This window comes from the organism of the source record quoted next, unplaced genomic scaffold, assembly GCF_019419815.1.
Source record: "Pyrus x bretschneideri cultivar Hongxiangsu unplaced genomic scaffold, Pyrus_bretschneideri_v1 Contig21, whole genome shotgun sequence".
Taxonomy (NCBI): Eukaryota; Viridiplantae; Streptophyta; class Magnoliopsida; order Rosales; family Rosaceae; genus Pyrus; species Pyrus x bretschneideri.
Genome location: NW_025999513.1, coordinates 2913676 through 2939787, shown reverse-complemented (window position 1 = coordinate 2939787; position 26112 = coordinate 2913676). Strand labels below are relative to the sequence as shown.

The window sequence follows — 26112 nt, the reverse complement described above, 5'->3', positions numbered from 1 at the left end:
AGTAGGGCAAATGCTCACTACCACTAGAGGCACAAGTCATCACGTATATTGAGTTCTATATAAGTAAACAGTTGGGTGCATTTAGAAGATCCTTTAGTGGGTGTCCAATATATCCAAGCCCCTTCATATCCTTGTCATTTCGGCCATGTTGGATCGTTAGGTATGAATTTTAAGGCTTTGTACATTTGCAAAAGTGTGGAAAGAATTTGGCAGAGGTTGTTATTGTCATTTGATTGACATCAAACGGGTGATAAATAAACAAAGTACAAATACACGACATACATGGAACGATTCCAACGATGTGAACGGCGATATTGGTATTAAAGTGTATTGAGTTGTGTCTAACTTTTTAACAAATTAACCCTTGAAATTCAATTTGTCTAACTATGCTTTCTACCATCAAAATCCTTGAATATGTCCTTCAAAATTGGTTAGTGGAACAATAAAACACATTGTTGATAAGATTTCACAAGTGAATGTGGATGAAAAAATTAATAAAAGTTGAAGATGGTGTTTTACTGTTGTGGTCACTATTCTAAAAATTCTTATCTAGCGACACTTAGGCTCCGCCTAGGCAATAGGCGGCTGACCACCGTCCTAATTCATATTTACACTTTTAAAATTAAGAAATGGTACATAGACCTGCTTAGATGCCCGCCTAGCATGCCCAAATCCGCCTAGGCACCACTTAGGTCGCGACTCTCATTTTAACAGAAATTAAATAACTTTCATTTTACATTTTTTTAATAAATTGTAAGAGACTTATTAAATACTTGACTGAATACACATTATATGATTGTTCCCAATGTTTTCATTACGTTCTAATACTTTATTATGTATTTGTCATTCTATTTTGCAATTTATGTATCCCAATAAAATTATGTATTTTTTAAGTGTAAGCATACACTTATTTATATGATATAGAATAAATTTACTTAAATCCGCCTAGGCGCTAGGTCACAGCCCACCACCCTACTAATGCTTAGCGTTTTTAGAACTTCGGCTATGGTAAAAAGCAATCATGCATATGCACTCTTGTGGGGTTTGATTCCCACTAATCATTTCTCATAACAATTTAACCTGCTAATACTAGTTGTCAAACTAAAAAACAAAAAAAAAAAAAGAGGAGTGAAAGTTCTCTTTGCAAAATAAGAACAAAAAGGCTCTAACAAAACCTTTGGGAGACACGTGACACACATCTCAACAACAATGGATCATATTTGTGCCATTTAAATAATTTTAAAGATAGTGGATCCTACTTTGACAGTAGAAGCAAATTTAGATGCTATTTGAGTTTTGAAAAATTAATTGACAAAATTTAATTTTTAAGAAGTTAAGTGAGACTCGAGTTGAATTTCAAAAATGTTGTAAATAAGCATAATCTTCTTAATTAGGTCTTCAATAAGTCATTTTAATTATGTTATAATTGTAATTTATTATTAAGCTGAACAAATCGTGATCTAAATTGAACAAAATCGACCGGTGCCTAACCTTAGATGTCCAAAAGGATGCTTGAATACAAGGATATTTATAGGGTACAATACAAGATTTTGGAGTCTTCAACCCTTTTTCATTGGGCACGTTGACCTCCATATCATCATCAATGATAGTGAGGGTTTGTACTGTTAGTCATTTAATAGCCAATAATACTTACAAATTTCTAACTTTAGGACCCAAACTGTGAGTCGAGTGAGTAAAACCAAACCAAGTCCCACAGCGAACCCGAAGAACGTGAGTTTTGCACATTGGGTGTTCGAGAGACAAGAACAAATTGTGATTTTATTAATTGTTGCTTTTCTTCTAGTTTTTGTTTGACAATTCTCACAAACACAACAATAACAGAAGCTTTTTTTGCATCAATTTCTTTTGTTTTGGCAAAAATCTCAATTCTCTACCTAGAAACAATGGCAGCATCATTGATACTTTCCTGAAGACTTGCAGCTGTGGAAGTTTCTCACACTCTCCAAGGTATCTTCTTCCAAACCCACCTTTTCTTTTACAGGAATATGGGGTTTTTTTTTTTTGTCTCTAGCTTGTTGGTTTTGCACTTATAAGGTGTTTGGTTGCTCAGAAAATGTTGGGGAAAAGGCAAGCTCTAAGAAGTTGTTGTTTTCTCTCGTTTTCCTGGTTTTGAGATGTTCTTCTTTTAGGATATGAAAGTAGAGAAATTTGATTGTAGTGGGATTAAATTGGGCACAAGTATTGAACTTTGCATTCTGCATTCAGTCTGAATGGAGATACGTTAGCTTAGAAAAAGGTTTGATTTTTGAATGTTATGCTTCATTTGTGCAACTTGAGAAATCTCTAATCCCTGCATTCGTGAGGCTAATGAAACCATTTGACTTAGGCGATCTGATCATGTTAATTGTACCAATAGTTAAATTTCTTATTTTGCAATATGAGGGATACATTATTTACCATTTGTGGGGCCTTCTTGCCTGCACTTGGAATTGAAGGTCATGGCTTTGATTAATGTTGTTGATAAAAAGAAAATAGTATAGCAGCTCCAGTGGTACAACACATCTTGATTTTACTGACATGACATACGAATTTTGTTCCACACAACTGTTGAAAATTGAAACTAGGTTTTCCTTGGATATGCAATTGCAAATTATGTAAGACTTAGAGCAACTCCAGCGTTGGAGCCCACCCCCCTGGCAATACACTATTCAATCCACCTAATGAACAGTAATTGCCCTTAATGAACAGTAAGTAGCCCTGGCAATAGATTTTGCATCTCCACCGTTACACTTCTATAGCCCTGGCAATAGGTAATAAAATATTAGTATTTTTTTTATTTATAAAATTAATACAAAATAATTTTAAATGTAATATCGGATAAGATTTTTAATCGTTGTCGGTGCGCCACGTGTCATTATCCTAAGTATTATTAAATAATACAAAATAAATAATTATAATATGGATTTCTGATAAGATTATTAACCAATCACGTCGCGCTACGTGTCATAATCGGTTCACAATCTTTGAGGATAGATTTCCATCAGATTTTAAACGAATGACGGCATGCCACGTGTCATAATCTGTTAACAATCTTGGATGATAGATTTCCATCAGATTTTTAACGAATGACGGCATGCCACGTGGCATTATGCAGAACCTAATCCTTTCTGAATCCTCTATATAATCCATCATCCATCTTCACAAATCTCACACCAAAATTCTCAAGATCTCTATCATTATTCATAATTTCTGCTTCCTTATTCACAAAAATCAGTTTCAATATTCATAGTTTCTGTTTCTTTCTGCTGTTCATGTGCACTTCTGGACCAACTGGCACAACTCTAAATTTAGGACAATCTTTAACAATATTCCAACATTCCCACCGGTTGAATGATTTATTTTTGCCTTTGGTTTTGGCAGCATACCAAGCTTGTGCTTGAAGTTCCTACACAATAAAAATAAGTAACAAATAAATAATACAAATAAATAATTATAATGAAAATAAGTAACTAGCAAATATATACATATATATATATATATATATATAAGTAACAAAGATAATGAAAATAAGTAACAAAGCAAATAAGAAGGCTTCAAGTTTAGTAAATAATGAAAATAATTAACAAATATATATATATATATACATTAATTTTAATGAAAATAAGTAACAAATAAATAATACAAACAACATAATTATAATGTAACAAATAAATGTAACAAATAAGTAACAATAACATAATTATAATGTAACAAACAACATAATTATAATGTAACAAATAAGTAACAATAAATAATAAATTTTGTACGTAACAAATAAAGAATACAAACAATAAATAATAATATCTTGTTACCATATCCGAGTAATTTTCCCCACTTCGAATATTATTACTAGCTTGTGCCAAAGCGTCTCTCCACGTACTAAACGATTGGCTAAGTAATTTCCAACGACTGGACATCGATTCTTTGGTTCTTTTCCCACCAATTTTCTCAAGATAATTGGTATGAATAAGACTCCACATTTCTCGCAACTGCATCTCATTACCCGTAAGCGAACTATGAGTAACTTCAACCCAGCTAGTACACAACGCAACATCTTCAATAAGCGACCAATTCGTACCTGCACCAGTGGTCATTTTGTTGAAAAAAAATGGATTCAAACTTTGAGACAAAGAAAGGAATGTGATTGAAAGTGGTTGAGAAAATATGAAATTGTTGTGAAGGTAGATGATAATGAGAAGGTATTTATAGAAAAGTAAAAACAATTTTTTTTACAATTTTTTTCAGATTTTTTTTTGAATTTTTTTTAATTTTTTACATTTTTTTTGAATTTTTATTCAATTAATTAATCTCTGCCGTTGGATATAAAAAAATTTGAATTCCAACGCTCCAGATTGTGCCACGTGTCACAACGGTAACTTTTCAGATTTTTTAAACTATTTTTTCATTTATTTTTTAATTTATAAAGCATTTTAATATCCACCGTTGATCTCAGATCGAACGGTGGATATTAAATCTGACAGTTTTAAAATTTTTTACCGTTGAGATCTAACGGTCCACATTAAGTGACCGTTAGGATCTAACGTACCGTGGGAAGCCACGTGGCTTCCCAACGGTAACAGACAAAACTTTTTTTTTTCTAATTAAAGTGTCAGGACGCGCCCCCACGCGCGGGTGGGGTGCACGCGCTTGACACAAAAAAAATTAAATAATAGGCTGACGCCACCCTGGCGTCAGCATGGCGTCACTCCCACCCCGGGCTCAAGGCCTGTCAATTCCTCACGGGCCTGGCCCTCAGGCCTTCCCCTTCCCCCCGGCTTCCCAACGCTGGAGCCGATCCACCTTCACTCGGGCCTCCGTTTTGGAGCCCGTCCCCCGAGCTAAACCCCACGCTGGGGATGCTCTTATAAGAATCAAAGTATAACTACCAATTTCCTATTCTCTTGCATAATATTCTAGTCTTCTAGATGAGTTGCTTTTTTTTTCTATTTCTTTTGTGTTTTCACTTTGGTAATCTATTTCTTTTAGATTTTGCACATTAATTTGGCTACATTAAACAGTCATTCTTTAATAATGTTGTTTGTAGTATGTAGGATGAAAATTTTAGGACCTTATATAATGTGAGTTCTCAATCTTTTAGTGGATCTCTCTAATTTTGGGTCAGTCATTTTGTATGGTATGTGGATAAATGGAGACAAAGCTTGAGTTTACATAAAAGCTGTAGTTAAAAGCAATTTACGATCCAACGATGTATCATTTTCCTCTTTGTATTCTTTTTTTAATGATAAAATTCTTACTTTCATGCACATATAATATCCTCATAATTGAATATGGTCATATTTCAGTTCTCCTCGTACCTGGTATCCAAAGGCTCAAAGTAAGGAAAATTTTTAGGTGTACCGGGTACACCAAATTTTTTTGGTGTACCCTCACTCATTAGAATTTTTTTGGTGTACAAAAAGTGAGGGTGCACCAAATTTTTTTGGTGCACCCTCACCATTATGAGTGAGGGTACACCAAATTTTTTTGGTGTGCTGGGTACACCCAAAAATCCCTCTCAAAGTAAGCAGTGCAAGGTTATTCTGCACATGGGTACCACAAATAGTGGTAAGACGTACAATGCTTTGAAGTGACTGGAATCAAGTCCATCTGGTATGTTGTGAGGCTAAACTTGCAGTGATACTGATTATTTAGTTTACCTAGTTATTAATGGGTGTTGTGCTAGGATAGCATCAAACTAAATGGAACCAACTCAAGCTAACCCACAAGAAATTTATCAAATGAAAATGCAAGAACAAAATATAAAAGACACCAAGATTTTAACGAGGTTCCTCAACAGTTAGTGTAACTGGAGTACGTCCTCGGAGCAGCAGGAGCTCACCCAATAATCCACTATCAACCAAATGAGAGTTTACAAAGTGTTGACAATCTCACAACCCAAAAGCTCAATACACCCAATAGCTCTCACACACCAAAGAAACAAATAGAGAAAGAAATATAAAAAATAATTTCTTCTCTATACATATAACTCAAAGCTATTACAACAACAATTACTTTGGTTGATGATTACCAATCAAATGAAGCAACAACTTCTTCTTCTGTTTTAGGCTTTCTGCAACTCTCCCTTGCTCTCTGCAAAAAAGGAGCTCTTTCTTCTCTCCTTTTTCTTCAAAACCGAAATGAGCTCTCCATTTCTTTTTGCTTCAAAGGGCAACTTATATTTCTATATTGAACCAACACCCACGGGTGTTGAAGAGAACAAAAACACCTTTTCCCTTTTTTCCTCCCCAAAACAAGGAAAGGTGTTGTCCACCTTCTTTTTTAGGTTTGTTTAGCCGAAAGGTCTTTTGGACATTTGTTCACTTGGCCACATACTCCAACAATCTCCACCTTGGCCAAGTTCCGAAAGACGCCATGATAAGCAAAAATGCTTCAAAACTCCTACTGCTCAACGCCTTCTTTATATAGGCAAAATGTGAGCCAAGTTCAAGCAATGAATAAACTTGGCTACACCAACAACCTTAGTCAACATATCAGCGGGGTTGTCTTTAGTTGGAATCTTCTGGAGAATGATCTCCCCTTCACCAACTACTTCACGAACAAAGTGATAACGCACATCTATGTGCTTAGTCCTCGCATGATGAACCTAATACTTAGCCAAATAAATGGCACTCTGACTATCACAATGCACCTCCACCTGCTTCTGATTAACCCCCAAATCTCTAATCAGTCCATGTATCCAAATGGCCTCCTTTATAGCTTCAGCAACTGCCATATATTCAGCCTCTGTAGTAGACAAGGCAACAGACGACTGCAAAATGGACCTCCAACAAACTGGCCATTTAGTCATAGTAAACACATAGCCTGTAGTAGACTTCCTTTCATTCAGATCACCTGCATAATCTGAATCAACATAACCAACAGCAAAATGACTAATACCAGAGTCATCCCTCTCAAAGCATAAACCAACATCTTGAGTACCATGGAGATACCTCAATATCCACTTAGCTGCTTGCCAGTGCTCTTTACCAGGATTATGCATATATCGACTCACCATGCCAACTGCATGAGCAATATCTGGTCTAGAGCATACCATTGCATACATCAAACTCCCAACCAAATTTGCATATGGTATATTTTTCATTTGCAGCTTCTCCTTATCAGCTTTAGGACATTGTAGAGAACTCAATTTAAAATGAGGAGCCAAAGGGGTACTAACCGGTTTAGTTGAATCATGAACTCCAAACTTCCGAATCAACTTCTCAAGGTATTGTCTTTGATTCAAACAAACCAAACCCTTCTCTCTGTCTCTAGTGATCTCCATGCCAAGGATCTTCTTTGCTTCACCAAGATCCTTCATCTCAAACTCATTCTTCATTTGATTCTTCAATTTCTCGATCTCTTCGACATTCTTTGAGGCAATCAACATATCATCAACATATATCAACAAATAAATGAAAGACCCATCTTGCAACTTCTTGAAGTACACACAATGATCATATTGACTTCTAGAATAATTTTGGCCTCTCATAAATTTATCAAACCTCAAATACCATTGTCTTGGAGATTGCTTCAAGCCATAAAGTGATTTCTTCAACTTGCAAAACAAATTCTCTTTCCCTTTCACTTTATACCCATCTGGTTGACACATATAGATCTCTTCATTCAAATCACCATGTAGGAAAGCCGTCTTCACATCGAGTTGCACAAGCTCAAGATCATATTGTGCAACAAGAGCTAACATAATGCGAATTGAGGAGTGCTTCACAACTGGAGAAAAAATTTCATTATAGTCAATGCCTTCCTTTTGTGCATACCCTTTAGCAACTAATCTTGCTTTGAATCTTACATTGCTTTTCTCATCAGCATTTTCCTTCTTGGCATACACCCATTTACAACCAATAGCTTTCTTACCCTTAGACAATTTAGCTAACTCCCAAGTCTTGTTCTTCAAGAGAGAATTCATCTCATCACCCATGGCATTGCACCACTTCTCCTTTTCCTCACTCTCAATGGCTTCCTCAAAATTGGATGGAATCTCATCAGTGATAATAGGAACAGCAAAAGCAACATAGTCATTTTACCGAGCTGGCTTGTTAATTTGTCTTTTTCCTCTGTTCTTGGCAATAGACTCTTGAAGTGAAACTTGCTCTTCAACTTGAATAGAATCTTCAAGTTCAACTTCTTCAACATCCTCATGGTCTCCCACTTTTTCACTTGTAGTGGCTTCGACATCAGCGGAAATAGGATTTGAAGTACTAGAGGCAACTTTCTCAAGCTCCACCTGTTGGACATCTTTCACATTCTTTTCAGAGTCTCTGAACATATTTTCTTCATCAAATGTCACATCTCTGCTGATTACAAGTTTCTTCATCTCCGGGCACCATAACCTGTAACCTTTGACACCACTACTAAAACCAAGAAAGATAGCCTTTTTGTCTCTAGGATCAAGTTTATTTTCAGTTACATGAAAATAAGCAGGTGAACCAAAAATACGAATATAATCATAATCAGTAGAAGGTTTTCCAGTCCATACCTCCATTGCGTCTTACCCTGAACAGCAGCTGAGGGTAATCGGTTGATGATGCGACATGCATAAGTAACTGACTCTGCCCAAAATGACTTGCTCAAACCCGACTGAGACAACATGCATCTAACCTTCTCAAGCAAGGTTCGATTCAATCTTTCTGCAACTCCATTTTGTTGTGGAGTTCCCTGGACACTAAAATATCTCACAATCCCTTCCTCTTTAAAGAAAGGTCGGATGTGTATTCACCACCATTATCCGATCTCAAAATCTTAATCTTTCTCCCAGTCTAGTTCTCAACCATTTTCTTCCAACCTAAGAAAATGCTCAACACCTCACTCTTGTGCTTCATAGTGTAGACCCAAGACCTTCTTGAATAATCATCAACAAAGGTCACGAACCAATGTCTACCACTCAAAGAGGGAGTCTTTGTAGGACCCCAAACATCCGAATGCACATAATCAAGAATGCCCTTCGTCAGATGTACAGCAGTACCAAACTTCACTCTAGTTTGCTTCCCCAAGACACAATGCTCACAAAAATCAAGCTTACAAGTCGTGGCACCTTTTAGAAGACCTTCTTTCACAAGCCCTTGTAGAGCTTTCTCACCAGCATGGCCTAATCTCATATGCCACAATCTAGTAGTATCAGAATCGGATGTGCCCATATTTTCTGAGACTACAGATGCTTCACCTGTCACAATGCTTCCTTGCAATAAATACAAATGGCCACATCGAGGAGCTTTCATCACAACAAGTGCACCATAAGTCACCTTCAATGTCTGCCCATCTGAATGAAACCTGAAGCCCTTGGCTTCCAAAGTTCCCAAAGAAATAAGATTTTTCTTCAAATTCGGTACATACCGAACACCTGTCAACTCTTTAACCATGCCATCATGCAACTTCAAACGAACTGTACCAATCTCTTTTGTTGTGCAAGGATTGTCATCTCCCATGAACACAACATCGCCATCAAACTCTTTCAAGCTTGAAAACCAATCCTTGTGAGGAGTCATATGATGAGTACAACCCGTATCCAACACCCACTTAGTAGTACAATCAAATGATGAGGAAGTGGTTAAAGCAAAATCAGAAAAATTTGTTTCAACTTCAGCAACATTAGCTTCAGAACTTTCTTTACCTTTGGTCTTCAATTTAGGACAATCTTTCTTCCAATGGCCCTTATTACGACAAAAGGCACATTCATCCCTTTCCAAAGGTTTTCTACCTTTAGAGTTTCCTCTAGGTCGAGACTGTGATTTTTTCCTACTAGAAGATGATCTTCTCTCCGATGATCTACCTCTAACAAATAAAGCTTCCGAGGTACTATCATGATTTTTATCTCTATGCCTCATTTCATAATTCATCAAGGCATTTGACACATCTTCAAATTTCACAGTTTCTTTACCATGCATAATAGTGGTAACAAAATGCTCATAAGAGTCCAGCAAGGAATTCAACAATATTAAGGCCTTATCTTCATCCTTAATATCCTCATCTAAATTTAACAAGTCGGCAATCAACTTATTAAAAGCATCAAGGTGTCTAATCATTTTTGTACCTTCTTTATATTGGAAGCGATAGAGCTTTTTCTTCAAGTGTAGCCGGTTCTCTGCACTCTTCGTCATATACTTGTCTTCCAATTTTTGCCACAACACACTTGCCAATGTCTCCCGCATCACAAAATACTTCTGAGTTTTTGCAAGGCACAACCGAATTGAAGAGCAAACCCACAAATTTAATTTCTCCCATTCCGGCTTCGACATAGCTTCCGGCTTCTCTCCTAAAGCGGCAAGTAGATCTTGTTGAGCCAACACATCTTTGACCTCACATTGCCACATCCCAAAGTTGTTTGTGCCATCAAACTTTTCAACTTCGAACTTTGCATTTTGCACCGTAGTTCTTGCAAATCTGGAGCTGCTTCCAAAAGGATTCTCATCTTGCCCGTCTGACATTTTTGGCAATTAGACAGTACCCAAGAGCAACCAGTGCTCTGATACCAATTGTTGTGCTAGGATAGCACCAAACTAAATGGAACCAACTCAAGCTAACCCAAAGGAAATTTATCAAATGAAAATGCAAGAACAAAATATAAAAGACACCAAGATTTTAACGAGGTTTCTCAACAGTCAGTGTAACTGGAGTACGTCCTCGGAGCAGTAGGAGCTCACCCAATAATCCACTATCAACCAAATGGGAGTTTACAAAGTGTTGACAATCTCACAACCCAAAAGCCCAATACACCCAATAGCTCTCACACACCAAAGAAACAAATAGAGAAAGAAATATAAAGAATAATTTCTTCTCTATACATATAGCTCAAAGCTATTACAACAACAATTACTTTGGTTGATGATTACCAATCAAATGAAGCAACAACTTCTTCTTCTGTTTTAGGCTCTCTACAACTCTCCCTTGCTCTCTGCAAAAAAGGAGCTCTTTCTTCTCTCCTTTTTCTTCAAAACCGAAATGAGCTCTCCATTTCTTTTTGCTTCAAAGGGCAACTTATATTTCTATATTGAACCAACACCCACGGGTGTTGAAGAGAACAAAAACACCTTTTCCCTTTTTTCCTCCCCAAAACAAGGAAATGTGTTGTCCACCTTCTTTTTTAGGTTTGTTTAGCCGAAAGGTCTTTTGGACACTTGTCCACTTGGCCACATACTCCAACAATGGGAAACTACTATGATAATGCAAACACATCTGTGAACATAGTTCATTCATTTTCCTTCTTTGCAGGAATATATTGTGGTCATCTGAGATTGCTGGCTTGGGAGGTTACAAAACGGTTGAACAAGGCAAAAGTTCCTTGTGATCTTATTATAGGACAAGAGAGAGACGAGATTGATGGTGCAAAACACAAGGTTGTGACGGTTGAAATGGCTGATGTAACTTCCAGCTACCACTGCGAAATTGTTGATGAAATTCAGGCAAGTTGGTTTTATTATGTAGGCTCTAGAGATTTGCTTTCTACCATTTTTCAAAAAGATTTTAAAGATCAGTTTGTGTTGTTCAAATTGAGATTGTCGTGTTATGTGGAAATGCATAATTATTGAGGTATATGAAAAATACATTGTCCTGAACATACAGAAATACTACCATCTAAGTGAGGTCTGTGTTGAGGTAGCTAATTTCCTTACGGTTGCAAGTCAACATGCATTCTGCCACATAGCGAAATACTATTGTCCTGAACATTGCTTCTTAATTGATTAGTGTTCCTTCTTCTTTTTTTTTGGACCAGATGTTGAGTTGTAAGACAAGGGGTTTTTCTTTCACACGAGCTCTATTAGGAATATCTGCAGATGAACTTCACCTTTGTGGAGACCAGCTTTTGTTCCTCTTATTCAGGAAATATTAAAAGTGACTGGTGATCATTTTGAGGTAATAGGATATTTTTGCAGCCAGATTGTCTCAAGTATTTTCTTGTTTAGTAAATTAGTTGGTTGTAGACTAGAGTGATAAGGATGCTAAATAATTCTTTATTAATGATTTTTTTCGTTGTGCATGGATTTTATTCATTTCAATTTTCAACTATTAATAAAGTTGTATGTATTTACTAATCCCATATTATATCCAAACTGTAAGTTCATTTCACTTTAATTCAAAAAGACTGACAATAATTAGAAGCCTTATGCAATATCAGTAATACATCTACAAGTATTTTAGCCAGAAGCTAAGTGTATGCAGGGTATTATCCTTTATATTTATTCTGGTTTTCACTTAGGAAAATTTAATTGTATGCTTGAGAGGAAGGGAACAAAAGAGTCTGAATGTTACTCCGAGAAATTTTGAGAATTATCACATGTTTTTCGTAGATTATTCAACAAAGTATAGTATCGTTGATTGATATATGAATGATATTTTACTGGTTAAGTGCTTTTTTGAGCCTAATTGTTCAATGCCATGCTGGTGTCTCATGTTATTCTCTTTGTTCTCTCGAAGCATTCTTGTTTGTGGCTTTGATTTAGGTTCACTTCTATGAGAGACTTTCTCCTCTTGTTCCAATGAAAGTTCCTCTCGGTTCTTTTTCTAATATAAAGATAGGTGACTGCATTGTAACTTTTTCACGCCATAAAATATACAAATTAAAGGTAGTGATGGCAGTCTTTTGTATTTGTTTGGTATGCCATGAAATATATTGGTGCATGTGTGTGCGGTTTATGTTTAATCGAAGATATCTTTTCAACATTTTTTTTCTGGCCGTCCATGTTCTTACCTTAATTTTCTCCTGCTTGATGGTTTGTCCTTCAGTTGTGAGGTTATTTGTGTATGGTGTGAACTCTTTAGCATTCTAGGCATGCTTCATGGATAACTATATTTAGGTAGAAGAGTTTCTAGAACTTAGATGTGTTATAAGATCCTCTCTGGAGGGCGAAATAGATGTTGTAACATCCAAGTTTCTAACAGGCTGGGTTAACCTAAAGGATAGATCTTGTTAGATTGATTGACAGGGTATGAGAATTGCATGACTTATGTTTGTTGGTTGAGAAAAATAAAAATTTATCTCAGAATAAGCTTTGAAGCATCTTGATAATGATAAGATTCTATACTTTGAGGTACATGGGAGATAAGGCTGGGAAGAGAGATGCTTGAAAGAAATTGGGAATTAAAGGACAGTCGTGAGTCCAAACTGGTCATTGATTGATAAAGCATCATGCTATTATTAAAAGTGTCAATCCCAATTGTCTCAATAGATTGTGCATCTCTAATATTTTAACATTCACTTTTATTTCTCAGCTTTTAGAAAGGAAATTCTTTTAATGTTTTAGTGCCGATGCTATTTCAACTCGTGTTGATACTCTTTTTCTTTTTTTATTCTATTTATTGACCAAATTATTTTGTACTAAATTGTCAAAGTGAATTTATATCATCTATTGTATTGCTAGAAAGAAACTGAAACTGTGGGAAAACATCTTTGTTCGGTTGTTTATGGTTCCCTTCCACCTGAGACTCGAACAAGATAGGTACTAGTTCCTTTTTGTGTATTTAAAGCTCATCTTGCCAAACTACAAATGATTTCCTTTAGTTACAAGCGTTTTACTATCATGCTACACTCATGTTATGAGAAAAAGTAAAATTCAGATTTCTACTTAATTATGGATTTGTGGTCGTGATTATTGATTTATAATTTCAACCTTTTGATATCACCACATTTTATGAGTTAATATACCCTTTAGGACTGCAGGCAACCATGATTAATGATGCAAGCAATGAGTTTGATGTTCTCGTGGCAAGGTATGCCATTGGGATGGGTCTTAATTTGAACATTTCACGGATCATATTCTCAACAATGATGAAATTTGATAGTTTTGAGATGAGGGAGCTCACTGTACTAGAGGTCAAACAAATTGCAGGTACTGTTGTGTGTTATGTCATAAACTTTGTAATTTGCACAAACATACATTTATTTGGTGCAAGTGGTAACTTGTTATTCTCTTACATTGAAATGATGAATTCTGTATACAAGGACGGACATATTGTTTTTATGGTAGGAAGAGCTGGCAGGTATGGATCAAAATTTCATGTTGGTAAAGTGACTTGTTTAAATGCAGATGATTTGTCCTTGCTTCATTCATCGCTAGAATCCTAATCTCCGACTCTTGAGGTGATTATACTATAATGAAAATGTTCATTACATCCACTTTTAGACATCAGTTTGTGGTTTAGTATGATGTTGTTTGTCTTCTAACTGGGTGCGGTTGCTATACTGCAAAGTGCTGGATTATTTCCTACCCTTGATCTTATGTATATTGATTCATGTTTACACCCAGAATGTGGCCTCTACCAAATATTGGTTGGTTTTCATTTGATCCTTTATATATTGCCATATGTGCTTATCATAGGCTATATATCTTAAATGCTTGCTTACAACCAACGGGGGCTCAGTGAGAGTGGGTGAGGCACATGGATCTGTCACATGTGGTCTTAGGTGAATATTGTGTACTGTTGGAGCTAATTCTAAAGTAGACTAGTGGGAAATTATTAAAGCTACTCTATGATTATGTTTCACTTGTAGTTCACACCGATAACAATTTGGTTCTGGCTGCTCGTTGCAACCAAGATATAAATGATTTCAAAATGGTAGGGTCAATCTAAGTCGATTTGAACATTTTAGGTGATATATTTTGATTTAAATCCAAGACTGCTCTTTTTGTGTTTGCTATGAGTATATGACAACTTCAAACAAAACTAAAATTATCATCTGATGAAGAATTATTTTGATTGTTGACAGTCTATTTTACTGAATTTTAATCCACTTGTTTAATGAGATATATATATATATATATATATATATATATATATATATATATATATATACACACATTTCCTTTTCTTCTCCTACGTGTTCGCAGAAACATTTTTGACAAACTGCCAAATTATCAACCAATTACTTTATTGCCGACTGTGAAGTATTCGTATGCTTGTCAACCTCAATGTAATATTTCTTCTTAACGATCACATATGATAATTGACTTTGGTAAATTGTTTTTCTCCCTCCGTTGCTTCCACCTTCACCTGAAGGAAAAATTTTGTCCTAGCTAAGAACATGTAAGAACATTTGAATACATATGCAAACTAATAACACTTTAAAGTAGGCATGCATTCAAAAACAATTCATAAAACTCATGACTTTCAAAGCCTAGTATATGGTGAACCATAAGACTCTTTAACAATATTAAAGAGAATAAGAATTTTAGAGATTCTTTACCCTTGAAGCTCATCCTTGATTGCACAAGGGATTCACCCAAGTGGAGGGCCTTCAAGTCACCTCCTTGCTCCTTGGATCTTCCTTGTGATTTTCTCCCTTTTAATGCTCCTTTTTCTTCTTTGAGGATTTGAGGATTTGTTCTCCAAAACACCAAAAGTTTGGTGTCTCTAAGTCTCCACACCAAAGATGTTGTGTGAAGATGAAATGGATGACTTAGGGAAGAAAGATTGCTAGATGTTCCTCACCTAAGGTAATTTGTTCTCAAAGAAAATGAGAGAGTTTGTTTCACCCAAATTCAATTAGAAAAACCCTAAGGATGAAATGGCTATAAAGATGTCTTTATACCACCTCACAATGGAGTGGCAAACTTGCAATTAAGCCAAGTTCACTACCCTCCACCCTTATGGCCGGCCATTAGTTGTTATTGGGCTTAATTGCCCATTTTGTTTTAGTTGTCATACAACTTAAACATAATGGGCCTTGTGGACCAAAACGTTTTTGTGCCCCGAAGCCCAAAACTAACTTAAACGCCCAATACGAACGTTTCGTATAATTAATTAACTATTTAATTAATCTTGACTATTCTTCAATTAAACCATTTAATTGCTTATCCATTTCATATAATTTCTTCACTTATATCTTTACTCGGTGTACGATCCATTAGGTTCCAATTAGCGAGGTAGTGGGCGATGTTACTCTTAACGATCGATTGTGAATTGAAACCACATTTCAATTCTCCCTTAAATTAGTGTTTGCTAATCTTTAGGGCTTCCACAAACCATGGGTGACGCCTAGCAGCATGTCATGGTTACCCAAGCTAAGTAGAAGTGGTTGGAGAACCTATCCAGTTACAACTACAATGCAATACGGTCCTTCTCTAATACAATACTCTTAATCACATTGTTTAAGTGATAGTTTGTTTCATGTCTACTATCCAATGTGATACTTCTCTATATGATTCAATTGAATAAGATTTGGAACATCTTCCTTAGTCATATTCATATGCTTTGGCCAAAGACTCTCGAATCATATCTTAGAGTATTCTCCTTCCATCATGGAAGGTTAGAGATCCCTTGTTGTGCATTCATATGCCTACATGACTAGATAGCTTGACCCCAACAATGCCGTGGACACTCCAATGGAATGCCGTTGACATAATCAAAGATCAAGGACCTAACCATTAGACATCAATGATGCCTCAGGTCAAAGGACTACTTTGCATATTGCAACTATTGAGTTCTCACATGACATGTATGTTCGAACTCTTGTTTGATCGTTGTTCAGTGTACTCGATTACTCTTTCGAGCACCTATGTGTTTGCCTTAGTGTCCAACACCAAATGACTTGAGACTAGTTCATACTCACGCTTGAGTCGACATAACACATACTAACCTTAGCGGATTGTCAATGCCCAATTGGCAATCCTATGGCTAGGAACGTTTTAGGAATGAACATAAGAGAAAGGTCTTGTTAATTTAACTAACTTAAATCACTTGTCTCTTAGATCAAATACATTCCTTGGATTCCCTTATTGCTTAAACACAAGATACTATAAATAGTGATTAACAATAAGCTTTGCCCTCTATTAAACATATAAAAGTTTAACACAATAAGTATTCCAAAAAGCTATTACATCAAATGAGTGGCTTTGTGGGCATACTTCCAACAATCTCCCACTTGCACTCAAAGCCATCCTCCCATGTATCTAATACCCATCTTTTCCATATGGCGGTCAAGTTGGATTTGAGACATTGGCTTCGTTAGTGGATCTGCTACGTTATCGGCTGAAGCAACTTTGAGGATGTTGACTTTCCCTTCGGCAGCATATCTTCTAATGATATTAAAGCGCCTATCAAAATGCTTGTTCTTTTGATGTGCCCTGGGTTCCTTGGCTTGAGCTATCGCCCCATTATTATCACAGTACAAAGTTACTGGTGACGTAATGGTTGGAACCACTCCAAGTTCAGTGATGAACTTCTGCATCCAGAACGCTTCTTTGCCGGCTTCAGCTGCAGCGACATATTCAGCCTCTGTCGTGGAATCAGCAATTACACTTTGTTTCTTGCTTTTCCAGCTGACAGCCCCACCATTCAGAGTGAATACATATCCGGAGTTGGAACTTCTATCATCGACGTCAGATTGGAAATCTGCATCTGTATAGCCTTCCACTCGCAACTCTGTCGCTCCTCCATAAACGAGGAACATGTCCTTAGTTCTTCTTAAGTACTTAAGGACCGTCTTGACAGCTGCCCAGTGTTCTGATCCTGGGTTAGATTGATATCGACTAGTAATGCTCACAGCATATGCGATATCAGGCCTTGTGCATATCATGGCATACATGAGACTTCCTATGGCGGAAGCATAAGGAATAGTATTCATTTGCCGTATCTCTTCAGGAGTCTTAGGTCCCATGGACTTAGAAAGGTGAATTCTATGTCTCACAGGAAGAAAACCTTTCTTAGATTGTTCCATCTGGAACCTACTTAGCACCTTATCAATGTACATAGATTGGGATAATCCAATTAATTTTCTGGAGCTATCACGATAGAGCTTTATCCCAAGTACATAAGATGCATCTCCTAAATCTTTCATGTGGAAGGTTTTGGTCAACCACACTTTTACAGAAGAAAGTACTGCAGTGTCATTCCCGAATAGTAATATGTCATCTACATATAACACTAGGAATACAACTGCTTCCCCAACGACTTTTTGATAAACACAATTGTCGTCTTCGTTTTGAGTAAAACCAAACGATTTGATTTCAGTATCAAAACGAATGTTCCAGCTCCTGGAGGCTTGCTTAAGTCCATAAATGGACCTCTGAAGCTTGCATACCTTAGTCTTTTCAGACTTGGACACGAAACCTTCGGGTTGAGCCATATAAAGCTCTTCCTCTAGGTAGCCGTTCAGAAAGGCTGTCTTCACGTCCATTTGCCAGATTTCATAATCATGGTACGCAGCTATAGCAAGCAAAATCCGAATAGACTTAATCATGGCTACAGGAGAGAAAGTTTCTTCATAGTCAATCCCTTCTCGTTGCCTGTAACCCTTGGCTACTAGTCTAGCCTTATAAGTCTCCACGTTCCCATCAACGCCTATCTTCCTCTTGAATACCCATTTGTTTCCAACAGGTACTATACCTTCTGGAGGGTCTACAAGAGTCCAGACCTGATTTTGATACATGGAATCCATCTCGGATTTCATGGCCTCATGCCATCTCTTTGAATCAATGTCGGACATTGCTTCATTGTAGTCTCTAGGGTCCTCCTTTGTGTCATTGTCACCTAGAAGGTGCAATTCCGCAAAGTCATTGTCTAAGCCATACCTCCTAGGTGGCTTATTGACCCGTTCAGATCTACGTGGAGCTAGGGGTTCAGGAACAGGGTTGTCAACATGTCGAGTGCTTATTTGTGGTTCATCATTAATCTCATTAATTTCCATCGTTATACTTATAGTTTCTTTGAGAACAAATTCGTCCTCTAAAAACTTAGCAGTTCTGGCGACAAAGACTTTCTGGTCGTCAGGATGGTAGAACTCATATCCCATAGTTTCTCTAGGATATCCCACAAAATAGCACCTTTCTGATCTCGCTTCAAGCTTAGTAGCTTCAAGCTTCTTGACATATGCTTCACAACCCCAAATCTTAATGTGATTAAGACTTGGCTTTCTTCCATGCCATATCTCATAGGGCGTTTGTGAAACTGATTTGGAAGGTACTCTATTAAGCAAGTAAGCTGCTGTATATAGAGCGTATCCCCAGAATGTTACTGGCAGATCAGCAGAACTCATCATAGAACGAACCATGTTCATCAAGGTTCGATTTCTCCTTTTAGAAACTCCATTAAGTTGTGGAGTTCCCGGTGGAGTCCACTGTGATTTTATTCCACACTCTTTGAGATAATCTAGGAATTCATTACTCAGATATTCACCCCCTCGATCTGATCTTAGGATTTTTATCTGTTTCCCAGTTTGCTTCTCAACTTCATTCTTGAATTCTTTGAACCTTTCAAAGGATTCTGACTTGTACTTCATAAGATACACATAGCCAAACCGAGAGTGATCGTCGGTGAATGTGATATAGTAGGAGAAACCTCCTCTCGACGTAGTAGACATAGGTCCACATACGTCAGTGTGGATTAACCCTAGAATTTCAGTGGCACGCTCTCCTTTCCCAGTGAATGGAGATTTGGTCATCTTCCCTTTCAAACAGCATTCACAAGTACCCATCTGGTCATTACCTAATGGGCGGACATATCCGTCTTTCGACATCTTGCGAATCTTTTCAAGGTTCACATGTCCAAGTTTAAGATGCCACATCCTTTCTTGGTTAACTTCTTCTCTAGCCCTTTTGGGTTTTGAGGTATTCCCGCTTTCAATACAGTGCATCCCACTATTCGTCTCTAGGTGAAAAAGTCCCTCTATCATATTACCATGAGAGATAATACGACCGTTCAAGTATAAAGTGCAACTCATTTTGTCAAACAATACTGAGTGCCCATCTCGTAAAAGCTTAGATATAGAAATCAAATTCTTTATACATGAAGGAAAATATAAACAATTTTTAAGTTCCAGGACTTCCCCAGAGGGTAGGTTAAGCATGTAGGTGCCTATTGCTTTTGCAGAGATTTTGGCGCCGTTCCCAACTCGCACAACCATCTCCTCATTGCGCAGTGTCTTGCTCCCTACTAGTCCCTGCATCGTATTACAGATATGTTGACTAGCGCCTGAATCAAATATCCAAGAATTGGAGCTCACTGTAAAAGCACTTTCTATGACCGAAATAGTCTCTTCAAAAGTTCGTGTCATAAGGCTCGCAATGCGCACCCTGTATTTCTTCTTCCAACGTTCATCCCTTCCACAATGAAAGCATGTTCCTTTGGATTTCTTTGCCTTCTTCTTAAGAAACCTTTTCCTTGTTTTTGCATTTTCACTCCCACTGTCCTTTTTGAAACATCTTTCAAATTTACAGCACATGTCAATCATCTCGTTAAAAGTATGATCGAATCTATTCACTTTATAGTTTACAATAAACTTAGTGAAATCATCCGAGAGATATGCTAGGAAAAAGTCTTGGGCCATTTTGTCAAGTATAATGGTGGGTAGTATTTTAGGCATGTCGTTAACTACATAACATAACAGAAATCGTATTAGATTGTTGATTAACTACTTGATTAGGTCTTGAATCAAATAGTACCACCCACTATTTTTGGCAAACTCCACATCCCTCAATGGAATTCGAGAGTTATATTGAACTCTTAGCGGGGCATGGGAGACTCACCATTACCAAGCCCACCTCACGATGATACGATGTTGGTTAGCAAAAATAATGATGAGAGAATAACGCTTTATTCATTTACAACGTTTGTAATTACCCATCTTGTTTGGCCTCTAGAGAATGTTGCCTCACGATGATACGATGTTGGCATTATTGCACTTAGTTAAGTTATTCCCACCATGCTTAGTTCGTGTAGGGGTTCAAGAATAACCTCACGATGATACGATGTTGGCTATCCTCGTTGCCTACACTTACCTCATCATATGTTTATGGACTCCTCCTGAGTGTAAGCATGCACTTTGTACTCCCCCATGATAGGGTGAAGCCGATGTACAAGTCACAAACGATTGGAGCCCACCACGGTGGAAGGCCTACGAAGAAATGTTCAAAACATCTCTCGTTTATCAACTTAATATTCGTTTGAGGGAGTAGTTTTGGGCTACATCAAAAACATTTTAATCATATTAAAAGAACATGGCCCTATCATAACTATTGGTCCAAGTTAATATGATTTAGTAGCATATAATACTCCCACTTTTTCGTTGAAACAATCGAGACTATATGGAACTACTAACGAACGCATTGCATCCTCATATGGACTATATAGTCATATTAGGTTTTAGGATGATTATGAACCGTTTGATATGATCCAACACGAGCCTTGTGTTGGACCTTGGGTTTAAGGTAGATAGTTGTTGATTTTAGTTACGCGTTTAATCCAATTAAACCGTTATTTCCTATTGGGCGTTGGACCCAACTATTCCAATTTGCATACATATAAACAAAGAGGAATACATGAAAGAATAAGAAGGGCTTATGCCCTTTTACAACACAAATAATGGGCTTATGCCCTTTACAACAACTTGAACTAATCAAATTACATTCAAATCTACTTTACTTAAAACCCAAGTATTCATAATGTAAATCGGCCAATCACATAGCTCAATTATCGAGGCCTTTGGTTCATAATCACCCTTTTCTTAATTAACTAAATTAACTAAGAAAGCAACTTTAAACAATTGGTTTTTGGATCCATAGAATTGATTTAAATGGAACTAAATATAATGAAAATCAAATTCTCATTAAAGAGACAAAACAATTTTTGTTCTCATTTTGTTTTTGGGCCAAAAACAATGACCACAACAATTTGGGTCACTTTGTTAAAACAAAAAACTTTTGGGGTCAAAATGCAAATACACAAAAGTATCAAAACTTTATATAATTTCACAAAAGTCCCTCCATCACCTTTTACCAAAGGTGGCCGGCCATAGTGTTGTAAAATTGAAAAAATTCTAAAGTTTTGTGAGTGGTTTTTGGTAGGTGAGACAAAGGTGACTTTGATGGTTTGTAAGAAAATGTTTTTTATAAAACTTTAAATTTCTTTTAGTCACATCTCACCAATAACTATCACCCATCATTTGAAAATCAAAACTTTATGAAAAACATAAAACTTTTGAATCAAAACTTCAAAACTTTTTGTTCTTGGTAAGAACGTCAAGAAATATGAAGAACATACATGAAAACTCATAATAGCTCCATGGATGTTTTCTTTCACCAAAAACTCAAATTTTCACAACTCAAAAGAGGGTTAATATCCTAGGGTACTTAGGGGTTCCAAAAAGCACTTTAAAACCATTTTAACAAGCCTAACATGAACCCAAAAAATCACCCTTTGGATTTGGTCGAAAATCCCAAAACACTTGGCACCAACTTTTAGTTCCATTATTCATGCTTTAATGAAATACATCTACAACATTTGAGATGCTAAATTTTCAAGTAAAATTTATATTCAAAGCAAGGACAAAGCTTGTAACATTTACAACACTTAAATCACAAAATATGAAAAATCACAAAACCCAAAAGGATCCACCATAAACTAGGCCTAGGCTCTTGATACCACTTGAAGGAAAAATTTTGTCCTAGCTAAGAACATGTAAGAACATTTGAATACATATGCAAACTAATAACACTTTAAAGTAGGCATGCATTCAAAAACAATTCATAAAAGCCATGACTTTCAAAGCCTAGTATATGGTGAACCATAAGACTCTTTAACAATATTAAAGAGAATAAGAATTTTAGAGATTCTTTACCCTTGAAGCTCATCCTTGATTGCACAAGGGATTCACCCAAGTGGAGGGCCTTCAAGTCACCTCCTTGCTCCTTGGATCTTCCTTGTGATTTTCTCCCTTTTAGTGCTCCTTTTTCTTCTTTGAGGATTTGAGGATTTGTTCTCCAAAACACCAAAAGTTTGGTGTCTCTAAGTGTCCACACCAAAGATGTTGTGTGAAGATGAAATGGATGACTTAGGGAAGAAAGATTGCTAGATGTTCCTCACCTAAGGTAATTTGTTCTCAAAGAAAATGAGAGAGTTTGTTTCACCCAAATTCAATTAGAAAAACCCTAAGGATGAAATGGCTATAAAGATGTCTTTATACCACCTCACAATGGAATGGCAAACTTGCAATTAAGCCAAGTTCACTACCCTCCACCCTTATGGCCGGCCATTAGTTGTTATTGGGCTTAATTGCCCATTTTGTTTTAGTTGTCATACAACTTAAACATAATGGGCCTTGTGGACCAAAACGTTTTTGTGCCCCGAAGCCCAAAACTAACTTAAACGCCCAATACGAACGTTTCGTATAATTAATTAACTATTTAATTAATCTTGACCATTCTTCAATTAAACCATTTAATTGCTTATCCATTTCATATAATTTCTTCACTTATATCTTTACTCGGTGTACGATCCATTAGGTTCCAATTAGCGAGGTAGTGGGCGATGTTACTCTTAACGATCGATTGTGAATTGAAACCACATTTCAATTCTCCCTTAAATTAGTGTTTGCTAATCTTTAGGGCTTCCACAAACCATGGGTGACGCCTAGCAGCATGTCATGGTTACCCAAGCTAAGTAGAAGTGGTTGGAGAACCTATCCAGTTACAACTACAATGCAATACGGTCATTCTCTAATATAATACTCTTAATCACATTGTTTAAGTGATAGTTTGTTTCATGTCTACTATCCAATGTGATACTTCTCTATATGATTCAATTGAATAAGATTTGGAACATCTTCCTTAGTCATATTCATATGCTTTGGCCAAAGACTCTCGAATCATATCTTAGAGTATTCTCCTTCCATCATGGAATGTTAGAGATCCCTTGTTGTGCATTCATATGCCTACATGACTAGATAGCTTGACCCCAACAATGTCGTGGACACTCCAATGGAATGTCGTTGACATAATCAAAGATCAAGGACCTAACCATTAGACATCAATGATGCCTCAGGTCAAAGGACTACTTTGCATATTGCAACTATTGAGTTCTCACATGACATGTATGTTCGAACTCTTGTTTGATCGTTGTTCAGTGTACTCGATTACTCTTTCGAGCACCTATGTGTTTGGCTTAGTGTCCAACACCAAATGACTTGAGACTAGTTCATACTCACGCTTGAGTCGACATAACACATACTAACCTTAGCGGATTGTCAATGCCCAATTGGCAATCCTATGGTTAGGAACGTTTTAGGAATGAACATAAGAGAAAGGTCTCGTTAATTTAACTAACTTAAATCACTTGTCTCTTAGATCAAATACATTCCTTGGATTCCCTTATTGCTTAAACACAAGATACTATAAATAGTGATTAACAATAAGCTTTGCCCTCTATTAAACATATAAAAGTTTAACACAATAAGTATTCCAAAAAGCTATTACATCAAATGAGTGGCTTTGTGGGCATACTTCCAACATCACCTTGATTAGAAAGCTGCTACTGTTATCGATGTGTTGCCTCTTAGGTTGCATGATAACTACCTTTTCTGCATAAGGTAAAAACTTCTGCTTGAGTTTGACTTTGTAAGTTTAGAATGCCTTATCGCTAGGTTATCTCATTGGTTTAAAGAATTTAGTTCACCATGCATGGTTGGTAGATTTTTTTTATAACTTTGCTCAATATAGATTCATTGATCATTGCGATTTGCAGCCCAGTTGACATGGATGATGAAATTTCATCCCAGGGCTTTATGGAGGTAACACTAAAATACTATTCTCAAGTGTTGCATATTGTTTATTCTTTATCGGAAACCAACCATTATGTCCTATTATAGTTTGCATAGAATTATGCACAAAGGGGCATGTTTGGCTCCGGGAAATATTCACGCCATGGTCACTTGAGGTACCAAAAACGGAAGCTGCACTTAAGAAGCTTGAATCCATTCACAAGGTAATATAGTTTTACTTAGATTACCTGTTTTGTGAGGAATATGGGATTCTAGTTTTCAAAGTTCATCAGTGGTATGTTCACTCCCAGTCCATGGAAATTACTAAATTCTAACCCGTAAGATTCAGTTGTGGTAATCACTTTAGATCTCACTTTACCTAAAAATATCTGAGTCTGTACTATTTGTTCGTTAGTAAGGATTAGAACCAAAAGATACAAGTTTTCTATGAGGTGAGCTTCTAATAGTTCCTCTGTTGGTGCCAAAATTGGAGGTTTTGGATCTCTATGTTTGGTTGAGTTTCCAGTTAGAGGAATCATTCCCAGACCATGAGCTTGAATCCACATAGAAGTCCATCTACAGCATGTGAGTTCACTTGCAAATGGCATTGGTTTCTTGGTCTGCAATTGCTTGGTACCTCTAATTTGTTTTACTTCGAAATTGTAGGTTGATCGAAGACTTTTTGGAGAGGTTAGGATGGCAGAAGCCGAGAACCAAGAGATTAGTCTCGCTGTACTTCTTCAACTTCACTATTATCCCAAAAAGCCAGACCTAACTTGTGACATATTTGTCGTCCTTCAATGTGTCTTATTCCTTCTCATCGGCGATCAGTTGAACCTTTCATACATCAACTTTTCGGACAAAACATTGAGCTTCAATCTTTGAAGAAAAGTTGTTTGCTTTCTAATTTTTAACAACTTGAAAAATAGTTTCAATTTGTCATTATTTAGCAATGGAAATCAAATCATTGGATTACTCTTGTGGTGTATGCAACATGGATGAAAATAATGGCAGTCAAATTGATGGATACACTGCTCTACATTACATCAAGTAAATATACCTTGGTTAAAGCAAAACTCCAAAGCTCTAAACGAAATCTGAATACATTGTCTTTTTAATTGGCTCAGATCAATGACAATGAAAGCTTTCGAAACTTATCTTTGGAGAAAAAGAGGCATGCATATAAAAGAAAAAGTCTCTTCCGTGATTAAAAAAAAAAAAGCCTTGCTAGAATTTTTAAAATCAAGATAGTTCAAAATGGGGGCGCGTAGCCTTGATCTCAAAATGATGAACGTATATAAAACATTACTTTACGCAAAGTGAAAACAAAAAATTTGACAAATTCTTAAAAACGTGCATGATAATAAAAAGTCTCTCTCTTGATGATTACAATAAACAACTAACCAAAAACATCTTTAGGGGAGCTGTGTAATACCCATATTTAAAAAAATAAAAAAACATAATAAAAAAAAAGTTATACGTATGTGTGTATGTGGGTAATTATTTTTACGTAATGATTTTATTAGAATTCTTTTATGCAAGAACCTACTTTCGATATGTAAAATTGTCTCAATGTAAAATCCTTTATGCTACAAAATTATTTCATTAAAAAAAAAAAAAAAAAAAACCAGCTA

The 26112-nt window shown here is 36.5% G+C and overlaps 1 pseudogene; it reads left to right on the top strand.

Moving 5' to 3' along the window:
• Positions 1-1904: 1904 nt before the first annotated feature.
• Positions 1905-25260, top strand: LOC103961168 (annotated as a pseudogene).
• The last annotated feature ends 852 nt before the right edge of the window (positions 25261-26112 follow it).